Source organism: Bidens hawaiensis, unplaced genomic scaffold (genome assembly GCF_021521415.1).
Source record: "Bidens hawaiensis isolate Kalapana, Puna unplaced genomic scaffold, B.hawaiensis_p1.1 tig00029951_1, whole genome shotgun sequence".
Classification (NCBI taxonomy): Eukaryota; Viridiplantae; Streptophyta; class Magnoliopsida; order Asterales; family Asteraceae; genus Bidens; species Bidens hawaiensis.
The window spans coordinates 114,236-118,700 of NW_027494985.1; the positions used below are offsets into that span (position 1 = coordinate 114,236).

The 4,465-nt window shown below is 38.0% G+C and overlaps 1 pseudogene; it reads left to right on the plus strand.

Moving 5' to 3' along the window:
- Positions 1-2,421: 2,421 nt before the first annotated feature.
- Positions 2,422-4,172, plus strand: LOC143579788 (9-cis-epoxycarotenoid dioxygenase NCED2, chloroplastic pseudogene; annotated as a pseudogene).
- Positions 4,173-4,465: the final 293 nt, after the last annotated feature.

Below are 4,465 nucleotides of genomic sequence, written 5' to 3' on the forward strand. Positions count from 1 at the left end.
AGTGGCTATGGAAACCTGATAAATAACTACTCGTGAGCCACTTGCAAAGAGTTGACACAATGATAGGCCAAAAGGTCCTTTCCACATACCCAGTGCCTTGTTTATGGAGACAAATATTGTACCATTTTCTCAAGCCGTCCCAAAACTCATACAGGGCTCGGCCAGTGGTGGACCCAAAAAAAAAGTTTTCACAGGTGTCAGAAGTTTTTGAGTCGGCTATCGATGTATTAAATTATTTTCGGTTCTTTCGGGTCGGGTCAGTCAGATAACATAACAAAAAAGATAAAACAGAATTACGTCAATCGCGTGGCGCAACAAAGCGACAAGGCCCTAGGCCATGATTTAAAGGTGCACAAACTCGAAGTAAAATAAAAAAATTACTGTAAATGTTGTAAACTAAAGTAAATTAAATAATATAGGGCATATTAATAAACTAGTGAAAACGGGAGTAAATAAAAGATTTGTTATAAAATGTTGTAATTTTTATATATATATTTCACTGTATATACTAGAAAAAGCAGTAAGCTAAAATAATATTATTAAGGGATATTAGTTTTTAATACTCCAAACTTGCATTCACTGGTTGATAACGTTCCCAACTTTTGATATGTTAATAACTACTCCCAACTTCCACCCAATTTGTTTCGGACACTTCCGATCTTAAGGAACCATAACTCCGTTAGTTTTCTTAAAACATGTTGTTGTAAATTATCCAGAAGTATCCTACACATTTTGAGAAAAATTATAAAATATAAAAAAAATTATTAAACATTTTGTTTGAGACATGACGTTTTCCACACATTTCCGATAAAAATGACATAAAAACTAAAAACATTTTGTCGGAAATGGGTCGGAATTTTTCCACGCATTTTGAAAAAAGTTCTGTTATGTCAGTATTTGACCGGTATATTATTGCTAAACTAAGAGTTTTCCACACGTTTTCAAAAAGGTTATGTTTGTATTTGATTGGTGTATTTGTGCTAAATTAGAGTTTCCGGTTGGTTGGTATATGGACCAATCTTTTTCGTTAGATATTTTTCTTTCATAGAAAATGTCAAATCTCTTTCTGGTGAAATATAGAGGAAAGTTTGCTTTTCTTGGTCAGCACTCAGCAGATATTGGACATCATTTGAGCCCATTTGGCTCCACTTAGAGCGAATAGGCACAACTGCACAAGCACCTTTGTGTAAAAATATTTTCCTTGTCCATCTCACCGGTTGAGCCCATTTTGTTCTACCAACTACACCTAGAGGTGCACAAATCGGGTTTTACAAATACTCGGTTTCGGATATGGAACTGAGTTCGGATATTAGCTATACCCGCATTGGGTTCAGGTCCAGATACACCGGGTTCGGGCCGGGTATAAAACCAGACATTTGAATACCCTATATTTAGAGTTTTTTTCGTGTATTATCTGGGTATAAATTGAAGTTTTAAAGGGTTGTACTTTTTAGGGGTATTTTTTGGATAATTTCGAGTATAGGTTGGGTATTTGAAAAACCCAGTTTCGGGTATCGGAAAAACATGGTTCCAGATGTGGAACCGGTTCCGGTTTTCGAGTATTACCAGGTTCAAATAGGGTCAGGTTCGGGTACGAGTTTTGGTATTTAAATGCATACTCTATCTGTACCCTACGTGTTGGCTCGGGTGTTAAAAACTCGGGTATAAAAAAACCCGGTTTCGAGTTTTTTTCAGATTCAGTTCCAAGTTTAGTTTTTTTTAACACCTATAGCTACACACCATCATGTTAGATTATATATACTTCATGATCAAAAGTTCTTGATCTATTTAACAGAGTTTTGGCGTACTATCATGCGTTTACGGTAGGGGTGTTCAATATTCAAATCGAACTTGAAAAAAAATCAAAATTCAATTCAAATTGAATTCGAAATTGAATTTGAATCTACATAGTTCGAATTCGATTCGAATTCGAATGAAATCAACTGATTCTAATTCTAATCGCCTTCGAATCCAAGTTCAAAAAATAAAAATCAAACAATTCAGTTTAGTTAATTTATAAATTCAAGTTCGATTCGTTAAACATCCCTAGTTTGTATAAATAATTTTCATGGACATAAAAAATACAAATAAAATTAAAATTGAAAATGCTCATCATCATATTTTACTATAAAAATATTAAAGTAGAAGACTTAGAAACTTTCTCCTTTTACACACAACACTAATCCCATTTCCTAAATCCTTCTTAAATAACTAACCTCACCAATGGTCTACAAACACATACATATATTGTCATGTCATATGTCATATAATTTACACGTGGTCTTCTCTTTTGTTGTCTCCTATGGACCCCACCAACCTCTATTTATTACCCCTCTCATTCTCCACCCTCCTCACACTCCCTCTTCTCTCCTTCACCATTAACATTTCCAAACTCAATTTCTTCATATTAATATTAATATTAACCAATGGCTACAAACCCTTATACACCATCTTTACTCCCACCTTCTTTCTCATCCAAAATCAAACACCAAACATCCATCAAATCATGCAAACCGGCAAGAAAAAAACACGCAATCAATTGTGCAGCTTTACAATCCTCTTCATTACTTCACTTCCCACCATCCATTACCACCACCACCACTAGAGAACACCATCATCCATTACAATGGAACTTCCTACAACGAGCCGCAGCAACCGCATTATATATGTTCGAATCCGCTTTAATATCAAGCGAAAGCAACACTCCTCTACCCAAAACATCCGACCCGAGGGTACAAATCTCGGGAAACTACGCACCCGTGCCTGAACAATCAGTCAAGCATAATTTAAGTGTTTGTGGATCCATACCTACTTGTGTTAAAGGCGTATACGTAAGAAACGGGGCCAACCCGCTTTTCGAACCCGTAGCGGGACACCATCTGTTTGATGGTGATGGTATGGTTCACGCGGTTACATTCGATGATAACTCGGTTAGTTACTCGTGTAAATTAACTAAAACAAACCGACTAGTTCAAGAGCAAGAGCTCGGGCGGCCGGTTTTCCCGAAAGCTATCGGTGAGCTTCATGGACATTCGGGTGTGGCTCGGTTAGCTTTGTTTTATGCTTGGTCGGTATTGGGTCTAGTTCATAATGATAAAGGTATGGGCGTTGCGAACGCGGGTTTGGTTTATTTTAATAACCGGTTACTCGCTATGTCCGAAGATGATTTGCCGTATCATATTAAGATTACGCCGTCTTCGGACATAGAGACCGTGGGACGGTATGATTTTTCGGAGCAATTAAGTTCGTCTATGATCGCGCACCCGAAGATTGATCCTGTGACCGGAGAGATGTTCGCGTTAAGCTACGACGTTGTACAAAAGCCGTATCTTAAGTACTTTAAGTTTTCGAAAGACGGGAGGAAGTCCGGAGACGTTGAAATCCCGTTGGACGTGCCGACGATGATGCATGATTTCGCAATCACGGAAAACTATGTTGTGGTCCCGGATCAACAGGTCGTGTTTAAGTTACAGGAAATGATAAAAGGTGGGTCCCCCGTGATTTATGATAAAAATAAAATGTCGCGGTTTGGGATATTGTCGAAAACCGCGACAACGTCAGACGACATGATTTGGGTTGACTCGGAGGAAACTTTTTGTTTTCATTTATGGAACGCGTGGGAAGAACCCGAGACTGACGAAGTCGTCGTCATCGGGTCATGCATGACTCCCCCGGACTCAATTTTCAACGAGTCCGAGGAGAATCTGGAAAGCATATTATCCGAAATTCGGATCAATTTAAAAACACGCAAATCTACAAAACGCCGAATTATTCAACAATCCGAACAAGTCAACCTTGAAGCGGGTATGGTGAACCGAGACAAACTAGGCCGCAAAACGCAGTTTGCGTACCTAGCCATTGCCGAACCATGGCCCAAAGTTTCGGGTTTTGCAAAGGTCGACTTGGTTAGCGGCGACATTAAGAAGTATTTATACGGCGAAAACAGGTACGGCGGGGAGCCATTTTTCCTTCCGAGTGATCCGAACTCCGAAAATGAAGATGATGGTTATGTACTAGCATTTGTTCATGATGAGAAGACATGGAAATCAGAGTTACAAATAATAAACGCTATGACTATGGAAATGGAAGCTTGTGTCAAATTGCCTACAAGAGTTCCATATGGATTTCATGGGACTTTCATAAGCTCAAAAGATTTGGCACAACAAGCATAATATATTAAAACATGTATGTTATGCATACACATACATCTATAATGTATAGTGGTTAGAAGCTAAGGTTAGAACTAATTAAGAAGATATGCCTGAGGGATTGTGGCTCACATCCCCGGAGTCTTCTTAAGATTGTTGATTCATAGATTTTTATTTTTTTTTTTTATTAATTTTTAGGTTGTATGGTTTGTGGAGGAACCAAGCTTGTAGCTTTTGGACTGAAGCTCAGCTGGTTTCTGATGTTATCTGGTTTCATTGTTTCAATGATTGAAAAATATACTGTTTTTGAGAAATTG